Source organism: Abramis brama, assembly GCF_963993115.1.
Source record: "Abramis brama genome assembly, chromosome: 14".
NCBI classification, from domain to species: Eukaryota; Metazoa; Chordata; class Actinopteri; order Cypriniformes; family Leuciscidae; genus Abramis; species Abramis brama.
Window position 1 is genome coordinate 30,418,513 of NC_139976.1, and position 12,681 is coordinate 30,431,193.

Consider the following 12,681-nt stretch of genomic DNA (forward strand, 5'->3'; position numbering starts at 1 on the left):
TAGCTGTAAAGTTGCACTAAAAGAAATATCAATTTAGTCAAACACTCAAGCAGAAAGACTATCACTTAAATTCTTAATTTGCATTTATTCCTATAAACACTGGATGTTGACAGTTCTCAAAGAAGAGTCCAACAAACAAAAAAAGATAACTAACACTAGTGGAGTGATACAAACTTCACATACAAAACCAAATTTACAAACTTTCATAATTGCTCATGAATGGATTTTGTGTATTTATTATAAATGGTACTTTTCAATGTATGCTGTACCCGCTTTTTTTTTTTTTTTTGAAATTTGGTGTTTTGAATTTTACAGGTGTTTTAGACACATGTGTAGCAATTTCTGTATAAAGATTATGTTTGAAAGCTGTCCATAGCCTTTACAAGAGTGTGAAACTTTGCATCACATCGGTGACATAGCCACTGACAAAATATGATGGCATGTAAAAATACGCAAAGATTTTAGCATAACTATTTACACACACACACACACACACAAATATCTAACTTGTGTCGCTTTGATAGAACCTTGATATTACCCGTTTATTTGGGGTCAAAGAAGATGGTAATAGTTGAAACATCCAAAGCTCATCTCTTTAATTTTGTGCTGAATGTTGAAGTGCTAGTTTAAAACATGTTAGTAAACACAAACAAAAACTTTAGAGCAACATGAAACTATATTCATATTGAAAATATTGTATAATTACATGTTGAATCATACAGTTTGAAAATGACTTCCATCATATTTTCTAGTATGAAGCTCTGTCTGGATCACCCAACACAAAGTTTTGTGTTCTGGCCTCACAAAGATTACACTAAGATTAGCTTTCTTGAGTTTTGCATGTTTGCACTGTACCTGAAACTTAGGAATCAATGTGTATCCCTTGTGGTTGTTACACACCTCAGTTATAATTTGAAATGTAGGTTTTTCAAAAGAGAAAAAGGTTTAGTCATACATTTAAAAAGTTTTGTGAAAAGTGAAAATTGTGTTTTACTCGTGTGAGGAAACCACTCGGCTACATTACTAATAAAAAATGCTTTAATGTTTTAATGAATAAAATAAAGTAAAAGTTTTATTTAAAGAAAATAGACAACTTGCCTTGCTTTTGGGTCAAGCAAATGTATAAATGTTTAAACATTTCAAATCCTTATGCGTCTTATTTTACTCAGAGTTTTGAAGTAAAATATGTAATTTGTTCGTTTGCAACACACACACAAACACTATGGGTTGGATTAAAAACTAAAATATTTCTTTAAAAAATACTTAAATAACAAAAGTAACGGCAAATTTATATACACTAAATCAGTATAAGATGTTTTTGTGTGCAAGTAACTGTCGTAAAACCATTGACAAACACATTTAGGATGCACACTTCCCCCGCCAGTTCGACTCGCAAACACCTTCACAGTGAGTTAAATAAATGTTTTGATTCTTTGTCTTTTTTAACACTGATCCTATTGGTGATAAAATCTAGAATAATGGGCAATAAATAAATCCTACAACTGTCTATATAAGAAATGACATTGTTGAATGTATATAATTACTGTAAATCTCCAGACTGAGTGATCAGAATCTTATACCACCCTGAAGGAATGTATTTTATCTTTGTGGTGTGCATTGAAGAGCTAGAGTTGCTGGATGTCCTTGTCATGCCTGAAATTCCATCTTATTCCATACTTTATTATCTTTATTACCATTAATTTATCTGCAATGACATCTTAGTATGAACTTCATATTACTTTCTAGTTAAACAGGCATATTATGACTTACTTATATTATTAAAAATATATATTTAAATATACTTATATTAAATAAAAAATATTTTTATTATTATTATTATTATTTAATTTAATTATGTTTTATTAACAAAGTTCGGGAGGAGCACGTTCAGATAATTAACACGAGTGAAGAGCACTATACATTCATGAATATATATTCAGCAGTCTCACCTCAATTCATTGACAGTTTAGCAGCATCCCTCCACCACCCCTTCTCCACACTTCTAGTCCTAACCAAATTCCCATGAAGCAGCTAGAACAGGCTGCATACACTGTAACTATTCTTAATTAAAACAATTAACCATGAGAGTGTGTGTATTTAGCACCTCAGTATATCACTGATCTAGAATCAGTGCATGCCCTTGTCACATTCATTAAAAACTCGATCCAAGATCAACATTATCAAGACCAAAATGGAACATTTGTCAAATAGACCATTGAAAACAGCATGTAAACAGGGGCTGGATGCAAAATATTTCATGGTTTTTTTGTTTGTTTTTTTGAAAATCAGCGCTTTCATTCTTCCATCATAGCCCATGCTTCCTCTGCTTTCATGTAGTAGGGGAGACCGGGGATGGTTGTAACAATTTTGACCTTTCTGTCTATAGCTTGTAGTACTTTGAAGTCAGTGTGTTCAAAATGTGATCCAAACTAGTTACAAGTGTCTGCTATTAAATTACGTAGCTATTATCTTTGCAACACAAACAGAAAATGCATGGTTTAGTTTCAAACACGAGGAGTGAAATGTTACAATTCACGCGTGCGTGCGTGCGTGCGTGCGTGCGTGCGTGCGTGCGTGTGTGTGTGTGTGCGTGTGCGCGCGTGTGCGCGCGTGTGTGTGACTCTGTTGTTTCTCTGTCATAGTAATTGACCATAATAAAATGAACTTGAACACTTGAACATTCTATTTGTGTAAGCATGGTTGTTACTGTCAGACTATAGTATTGGCCATAATAAAATTTTATGTTTCATTGTTGTTACAACTAACCCAGAGTCTTGTTGTTACAACTAACCCAGAGTCATATAGCCATGAACTAGCTCACCTTACAGCTAACAGGCAAAACATTAGCACTAACAACTTGCATGGAAAATATCTACACAAACACACAATAAACATAATAAAAGTTTGAGGAGTTTAACTACAAAGCAGAAATTCCCATAACAAAAACAAAAAAAGTAAAAAAAGTAACTTTCTTATCTCAAAATTGTTTTTTCCACTCTAACATGTGCTGTGTCTGCCACAGGGCTCTACTTTTTCACATGTGGAATAAGAACTAAACTGAGGATGTGCGAAGTGAATCAGGTGATTTGTAACTAGTTCCTGATTGGACAGATTGGAATTGTTACAACTGACCCGTGTTACAACCATCCCCGGTCTCCCCTACTGACTGGCCAGTCTACCCTTCATGGCCTCCATTGCTGCATCAGCTGCCTCAGTGAAAAGATCACCTACAAAATGCATACAATTCCAATTGAAAGCAAATTCAGGACACATTTAGAAACCAAAATTGTCAATCTGATATCATAGTGTTACGTGTCAGAACATAAAAGTTGTTTTATTTATATTGTGTAGAACAAGCGAGTGTGCGCATGCGTTTTCTTTTTGTTTTCTTTTTCTCTCTCCCTGTCGCTTTACGCTCATTTGAGTGTAACAGGTGCGGCTGCTTAGAAGGGCAGGGCTGATGGACTCATCACGTGAATATAAGTTGTGTGGAAGGCTTGTTCATCGAGTTCCCCCTCCTACTTCATGCTGTTGTAGAGCGCGTGTGTGAACGAGTTTTGCCCAACACAGTGGTGTTGAAAGCCGGCTGTCGTGTGCTGCTTCCCTTTTGTAGAGTAAGCTGCTTGTGAGCGGCGTTCTGATTGTTAGCGGTATAGGCCGGTAATTGTGACGTCCTGCACCCTTTACTAAAAATTGAGAGGTCAGAGGCCCTATTTTCCTTTTTACCTTTTTCTCCTGTTTACTGGTTAGCAGGGAGGTAAGAATTGTAAATTTTGTTTATTTCTAAATCCAAGTAAGATGACCTAAAATTTAGTTAGAAGACCCGTTTTGTTTGTTGTTTTTGTGGCTGATTGAACCCTCTCATTTTGAACTATACTTTCCCTTTCAAACGAATGAAATCTTACCCCTACATGTAACAATAAACATTGATTTTCTTTGATTACCATGTTTCGTTGTGTGTTTACGGGAGCAGAAGATGGAACTCCGGGCGACACCTTTTAATAGGCGTCGCTCTATAGCCTATGTTAGTGCATGTGGCACGTAACAATACTGTTGTAATATTTTCTGATGTTAAATCTGAAGTACTGAACCACTGTGTTGGATGTTGATGAATGTAGCATGAGATACACTCACCTGCTCTTTGGGGGTCTGCATCCAGGTTGAACCCTCCCTCCTGGTACATCTCAGCCAATCGTGCCAACAGAAGGTAGCGCGGCTCGTCCTGCATCCCATCAAACTCTCCGCCCTCGTCATAGTCTGTCATCTTAAGGGCAGAGTCGTACCAGTGCACGGCGTGCTTCCAGTCCAATGCCCTGCGTTTCAAAATAAAACTTTCAGTTATAAAGTGGGTTCCAACAGATTTTCCATTTTAAAATTCCATACTTTTCCAGACTTCTCTGTAGATTTTTCAGACCATATTTAACATGTGATAAATGGTTTCAAAATACAACATTGCTTTATTTTTTTGTGGAAAATATTATTTTCACAATAATGGCAAGATATGTTATTCAGTATAATATTGTTCACTTCTAATGAAATAATTTATTATCAGGCATTATTATTCCAGCATTATATTCAGTATATAGTACAGTAATCTGTAAAAAAAAAAAAAAAAAAAAAAAAAAAAATTCTGCCACAGTGCTGATCTACTCTCACGTTCACCGAATGCATTGTTTATACATGTTTACATAATGAGAAGAAACCTAAAACACATTATAACCTGCATATATATACCTCTGACATATCAGTTTGATACTGTAATGATGGTTTGATGTTGCATGATCACCAAAAATTTAAATTCAGTCATCATCTACTCACCCTTATCTCGTTCAAAACCCATTAGACTTGTTTCATCTTCAAAACACAAATAAAGATGATGTTAATGAAAGGTTTCTGTCCCTCCACTGGAAGTCTGTGCAAACAAAACTTTCCAAAAAGGTACAAAAAGTTCATAAATGCATTGTAAAACTAATCCATATGAACTGAGTGTTTTAATCCAAGTCTTGTGAAGAGATACATTATATGATCAACAGATTTAATTTAATTTAACAAACATATAGGAGCACATCAAATATGGTAAAAACAGAAGCTCAAACGTGTATGTGCCTCAGGAGAACCAGTGAGGTTTGTTCTAGTGTATGACACATGCAAGTTTGAGCTTTCATGTTAAAGTCAAATACACCCCTAAATTAAATCTGTTCATCATATTAAGCGATTGTATCTCGTAACAAGACTTGGAATAAAATTGATTCATATGGATTAGTTTTACAACAACTTTATGACCTTTTACATGGAATAAAGAACCCATTTAACAAAAAATCAATGAAGTCAATGCTACAATGTGTTCCTTAACCAATCTGCACAGCGGTTAAACATAGCTCAAACATATTAAGCAGCATTTCAAACACCATGAAAGCATATAAAACCTTTCACCGACCATTGGCGTCTTTAGACTGAACCTACGAGTGAACTTGGAGTGTCTTCTCTGTGAAGTTTGTTTGTCTGAATGACTGAGAACCTCCATGTCTTCACAGGTGCTCCAAATCAGTGACAATGACTGATCAGGTGACAAGCAGCAGGTTTGCTGCTGCTGGTGCATTCTGGGAAGTGTAGTTCTTTGAGACTCATTTCTGAGATTCAGCTCAACACCTCCCACTTGAGCTCCTGGTTTTTTCAAAACCAGAGAGGTCACACAAGCCCTTCACACCTCTGCTGTTCTTTAGTGGGAAGTAGAAATGACAAGGCGTCTGACATCTCTATGAAGAATTGTGGCTGGGATTTTGGTTTGGAGTCTCTTGGTTCTTTCTCCGTTAGCTCTTGTGGGCCCTTCTTTGCCGTTTGCCTTTGTGATGTGAACAGGATAGCTGGGAAGAGTCTTAACAAGTACATCTCTTACGATGCCTTTGCTGTCAGCATTGACACCGACCACTCTAGCCAGCTTGTATTGTCCTCTCAGGGCGTTTTGATCAGCCAACCAGACCACATCTCCAACAGCAACATTTCGCTCTTTGGTGTGCCATTTGTTTCTTATTTGTTTCTGTCATTCGACAAACTGCTTTTAGATGTAACTGCTTTCACTTTTTTTACATTCCTTGAATCCTTAAATATGGATAGCAGAAGAACTAACATCTGTGAGACTTTGAAAACCACAAAAAAATAAACACTTAAAATAACTTAAAATGCACAAAAAAGCAATGCATGCAGAAAATCACATGCACCCTGAATAGAAATTTCACTCACAAGCAGCAACTGCTAGTCAATGAAATAACAAGAGACATTTCCATGACTTTTACATGCCATTCAAAAATCACAGTTTTAAAATTCCCTGACATTGACAGGTTTTCCATGATTTTGGGAACCCAGCATATGCGTGTACAGTACGGGAAAGGAAAGCTTGCCACTTGTGAGGGGGTTAAAGTAAGATGAGATAAAGGGGTTTAGATGAAAGAATAATGAGATGAAAAGGTTTAGAGGTTTAGATAAAAAAAAAGTAGATTACAAGACAGCACCACTTTAAATCAATGTTCTATGAGAAGAAAGATTAGGAATCAATGGGTGATGGGTGACTATCGTGATTAGATACAGGGATTTTATCAACGGTTTTGTAGTTACCCGACGAACACTGTCCTCATCCGATTCTGAGAAATGTCTGTTGTAGAATGGACGTCCCTAAATAATGATGAATGAATTAAAAACCTACCATCACATATCTTAGGAGCCCAAAAGTGTACAACTGCTACATTTCATGATGCACATAAGCACAGCACACAACAACAAGTTTATAATGCAGTAGAAAGGAAATTTTGTCATGGAGTAACAAAGAAATCAAGCAAGAACAGATTATAATTTTAACTACATTTCTCAGTAGCCTGGGACTAAACATATGAAATATCTTTATTATTAACATAATCTATATCCATCTATATCTAAAAAACAAAACAATAGTTGTAAACTAGTTTAATTTAAATGTAATAATGTTCTGTATTTGTTCAGATTTAATGCTGACAATCATTCAAAACCCTGTGCTGGATACAAATACTGTTGTGATTAATAAAAAATAATAAAAAATAAAACAAAATATCCAGGTGATATTCGATACCTGGCTGTGATGTTCCACTAAGTCTCCTTCACTGCGTTTCTCACTAGGGTAACCACTGTCTCCTCCATTCTCCGAGTCCTGTGAATGCAAGTACAGTTAATAGTATAAATCAGTTTCCACTAATTTAGTTTAATTAGTTTAATTAACTGAATTTAATACCACTGTCAACAATGGATATATATTCTTGTTCACAAACTGACCTTTTGATCTGTGTTAGCTCGATGTGTCTCATTCATTTCAATCATCAATGACCAGCCTGTTCGAGAGATAATTGAAGGTGAAATTAATAAAAATGAGTGTGCATTTGTCCCAAAACAAAATATGCATTTCCGTATGCACCTGACATACTGTATGAGAGCTAACTTTATATTTGAGCTAGAATGCCTTGATATGTTGCAGTTTCATTTGAGCACATGAATTAAGGAAAAGCTTAAAACAAATCAATGTGTTTTAACTAAACAAAGAATATGTAGTGCTACCAATCAGGATGCTGTTGGTAATAATTGCTTAAACACTTTTGTCGATACTGTTTCAAATCATAATGTTAAATTGCTAACATGACAGTTTTGATATCTCAGACAAGTGTATACTCTACTAAAGCCATACTGTATAGGTAAATTAGAATATGTGTCCTTATAATATTCATCAAAACAATTAAAGGTCAGTGCAAAGTTAGACTTAGGTCGAATCCATATGTTCGTTTGGCCGGAAGCTAGTTATTTTACTTTATAAAGTTTTAAATATGGATATTTTTCCTACACAAACTCATCGCTTTGCTTCAGAAGGCCTTTATTAAACCCACAGAGCCGTGTGGAGCACTTTTATCATGAATAGATGCATTTTTATGGACTTAAAACAGAAACGGCCATTCACTGCCATTATAAAGCTTGGAAGAGCCAGGACATTTTGTAAAATAACTCCGATTGTATTCGTCTGAAAGAAGAATGTCATATACACCTAGGATGACTTGAGGGTGAGTAAATCATGGGCTACTTTTCATTTTTGGGTGAACTATCCCTTTAAGTGCATTCACACATAGTACCGGATTAGTATAGTATTACCCATGGATGATCGGTCTGCAGAGACGCCAATACTAAGTGGAGAACAGGGAACCGAGTCTGTCTCGCTGTTTTCATCAACTGAGGAAGTCTCAGAGAGCCGGGACAGAAGAACAGGCATGTGGCCGAGAGAGATTGTCCGAACCCTGGGCAAACCACACTGCTCTTCACATCCACGGAGGACAGTCTGAGCTGAATTCTGCTTAGAAAAAATTTATTCATTTAGAAAACTTTCAGAAATAATTGTTTAAATAATCCAAATTCATAACCAACTGCAACAGTTTGTGAATGCAGGGCTGAGAGACATGAATTTTATTCTGTTGGTCTGATCGGGTCAGCAGTTCCACTTACACTTTTTACTGGCAATGCCACAAAAACACCCATACTTTAAAATGAACTATTAGAACCAAAGTATAATATTTTAGTACTGAATGTTTCATTAAACATGGGGAAAAAAAGGAGGGATCGACATATCAGCAGGAATGATGTATTTTTGTAGGCCAAAACCCAGAAACGATTTAGTATTTTAGCACTTCTGTCCTGAAGTTTTTGGTTAAATGCCTGAAAAAAGGTCCATGGTGAACATAAGTGTAACACAGTTCAAGCTCAGGGAAAGAGGAGGCGGGAACCGGCAAGTGGTTAAAAAAAATTATAACTGATATTAACTGCAAAAAGGCTGAAAAAAACTGAAAAACTGAATAACACTTTCACTTCTATTCCAAATATTCATTAATAAACAGTAATATTTACCTAGTCAATGGTATATATGTATATATATATATATATATACAGTGCTATGCATAAGTTTAGACACCCATGCTAAAGTTGACTAAAAAGAGGAATAAAAAATCATCTTTTGGAAATTGAACTTAATGCCTTAATTAAAAAAAATTAGGAAAAATCCAACCTTTAAGGACACCAGTTTTCTTTGTGAATGAATAATGTATCGTAAATAAATAAATGTTCTTCCTTAAAATACAGGGTGCATAAGTCTGGACACCCCTATGTTAAATTCCCATAGAGGCAGGCAGATTTTTATTTTTAAAGGCCAGTTACTTCATGGATCCAGGATACTATGCATCCTGATAAAGTTCCCTTGGCCTTTGGAATTAAAATAGCCCCACATCATCACATAGCCTTCACCATACCTAGAGATTGGCATGGAGTACTTTCCATAAGATCATCTCTCAATGCAAATCAAACCAGCTATTAGGCTAACTGAAATAAAACCATGCCAATCTCTAGGTATGGTGAAGGCTATGTGATGATGTGGGGCAAGCAGTCAAGGGATATTTTTAGAGGTGTGAAGTTACAAATGTTTACAATTAGAGTCTGAAACTGTGAGACATCTGACATTATGTGTCTCTTATTTAACATGCAGTCACAAATTCTCTGAGATTGACTTGGACGTGTGTCAGGTGTCTGTGGTGTGGCACAGTGGTAAATCTCAGGACTGGTAGCAGGAGGAAACCGAAGGTTCAGTGATGATGGGACACAAGGGTCAATCTCATGGCCAGTGTTGCGGAGTCACTGATTAAAAGTAGAGACGTTTTTCAGTAGCATGAGAGTAGGTCAGGTGTTTCCAAAATAACTAGGTGTATTTTCTGTTTCTGTCACCAAAAACACTCATTTTTATATGTACATCATATGAAGAGTTCAGATGCAAAAACCTCTGTCCGTCTGGCATTTTTTCTTTTAAATGAGCATTTTTTATCAGGCTCCTATGTTTAGGTACAGTAATTTCACTTTAATGGCAATGAAAAGGTTATTAGTCAGTTATTGAAATGCCTTAATTTAAAAAATGTCACTTTAGTCAATTTATTGGTATTTAACAAATTTGATTGTCTTTTTCTGTAAAACCAGATAAGTCCATGTTTTCTTTTTTTGTGCAAATACCTCTAAGTCCACCTCTTTGAACAACAATACATGTGAATCAGTTGCAAAATCACTAAAGATGCTACTGAAAATTATGAAAGCAGAATTCAGAATGTAACAATGAAGAAACTGATCCACACAGTAGGGGGAACTGTGATGAAAAGTGGCTGCCATGTCCGTGTCGTATTACAGCTGTTCTTTAATGTAAGTAATGTCAGTTTCTGTCAGTTACAGCAGTACACGAAACATTGTTGTGTTTACATGATAATCGCAAAATCATGTCATTATTGCCACTTTAACGATTTATATGTTCACATTTATATGTGAATAAAATTCTAAATTAAATCTGTTCATCATATTGTTAGGGGTTAACAGTTTAGGACCCATGGACCAGATGTTTGAAAGAAGACCCGGAGTCAGAATTATAAAAATTGAAGAAAAGTTTTACTGAAGATAGTTTGCAGTTTCATCAGCAGAAGTCAGCTTCAAGACTCACACAGGAGTTCGTAGGCCGCCCGCTTACAGTTACAAAGATCACAGCAGTTATACCATTTCCAAGGTCTAAGCTACGTCATTGCTTATAGGTTGAATGATTCTCATTGGCCAAGAAATTGATAAACATAGTAATTTTCCAAACATATACAGATAGACTGAAGCATATCTCCATCGATTATGCAGCTGACACTCGGACCCTGAAGTTAGGCACGTCGTGACCTTCCAGGTCGCAGATTTGGGTTGCTGGGTGCCAGCATGTCTCGAACAACAACTCAGTCAATCTCCAACAATGCTAGCGGTTCCTTAACCACTTGTAAGCAAGAAGACTAACACACACACCAACACACATCTTTTCCAAGGTTGGATATGGCCAGGCTCTAACTATAAACAGGAGTCTCGTCTCAAAACATCAAGATAACAAGTTCTTTCTCTCAGGATCGGGCACTTTAGTCTAAATGGAAAGTATAGGCTTTAACTGACAAATGGTCCCTTAAACTATAGACTTCAATGACCCCTATATGTTTTAACACGTTTAAGACCTTTCTCAAACACAAAACCAGTCCCTATTTCATTTCTGGAAGCCGGGATAAATAGGCAAGCATTGTTACTGCATTCAGATATCAAATACTGACATTAAAGAATATATGAAAAGAACATTTCAGTAATCACACTGGTAACTTCTATAACAAAGTAAAATCTCCAGAGAAGTTATTCAACTCATTTGATATTTAGAACGAAAAATATTGATTAATACCTTGATTATAATCACTCATTACATATACAGTACATTGAAGCAGCAGTGGATTCCAATCCACCCCCTTCAATATAAAGCAATCGTGTCTCTTCAGACCACTTGGGTTAAATCACTCCATTTATATAGAATATAGAATACTTTTACAATCTCTGTATGAACTTTTGAACTGTCAAAGTTTTGGTTGCATGGATTTTTAATGGATCAACAGAAATATCTTCATTCGTCACAAGTCTTATGGGTCTGGAATGTTTTAACCCTTTTAGTAGCTGCAGTGTAGATGATGTTTGTTGGTAGGTGGGAGTATAGCTGTAGTTGAACAGCTTGAAGCTTGGCTGTCTACAGATTCCAACTATCTTCCCCAACTCTGCTCATGTGTTTGATGGAGTCAACTCTTTGAGCTCTTTTGATGGATTCAACCCTTTGAGTAGGATAACCATCCAAAGGGGCTCAAAATCACTCACCTGTATCGAATACAGCGCTCTGTCTCGATTTCGTCCAGATGGAACTCAGCCCAAGGATCTGGCATGGCTTTGGCTTTCTCAATAGCATGTTTCCAAGTAGCCTGAGCATGAGAAATTGATGTTGTTTAAAAAACTCCTACATCTGTCTATATGGGTTGAAGAGTGAAGATGGAAGCGATCCACTCTATACATTATGGATGCGAGAAAAGAACAGGAGGAAAAGAGGTATGCTACAATAAAGGACATGCAAGAATAAAAGGACAAAGAAAGTTTGAATCAGAGCTGGAAAGTTTTTAGTAGACTTAATGTAGGGGATCCTAATACCAGCCTAATAAAAATAAAGAAATACCATCAGCAAATAATTTTAATGACATCTTGCACCCTATAGGAATCAGAACTGACACCAGAATCGTTACATTCCTTGATTTCCGGAGTCACAGAGTCACTGTTCTGTGATCCCACAAAGAATTTGTCAGGAGTAGACACCAGGCTTGGTTATTTTATCAACTTCGTGCATTGCAAATTCTGACTAACAACTGCAAGAGAGCTAGCATACTATGCTTTAGTAAACGTCTCAAATCCTGTCATCAGTGAAGTAAACCTGCCCATATGCTAAAATAACCAGTAAGCCTAGATCCTGTGGCCAAGTATATACAACCAATTATTTATAGAAAGGTCAAAGTGAGACAGAGTTCAAATATGTCAGACACATATGTCCATCTTTTGGGCATAATGTCATCTTTACAGGGAACCACTTAAGTATAGAAACGTTACCCATGTGTCACAAGACATCACCTGGACATCATCTCCTAAACAGGACAGGACTACCACTGATACCTAACCTTACATACAATACTGGAGTAGGAATTCAATAGTATCATGAACAAATAACTTAAATTAAATATATATTAACATTGCTGGGCTTGTAGGTAATCAAAA

General features: G+C 36.2%; 1 long non-coding RNA gene across 1 annotated transcript in view; it reads right to left on the reverse strand.

Moving 5' to 3' along the window:
- LOC311096405 overlaps positions 1-8,354 on the reverse strand; it is a 75,368-nt gene extending 67,014 nt beyond the window's left edge. Inside the window, exon 1 of the long non-coding RNA XR_014609024.1 lies at positions 8,161-8,354. This is a non-coding gene — a long non-coding RNA (uncharacterized lncRNA). The remainder of the gene's footprint in view (positions 1-8,160) is intronic.
- Between the last annotated feature and the right edge of the window lie 4,327 nt (positions 8,355-12,681).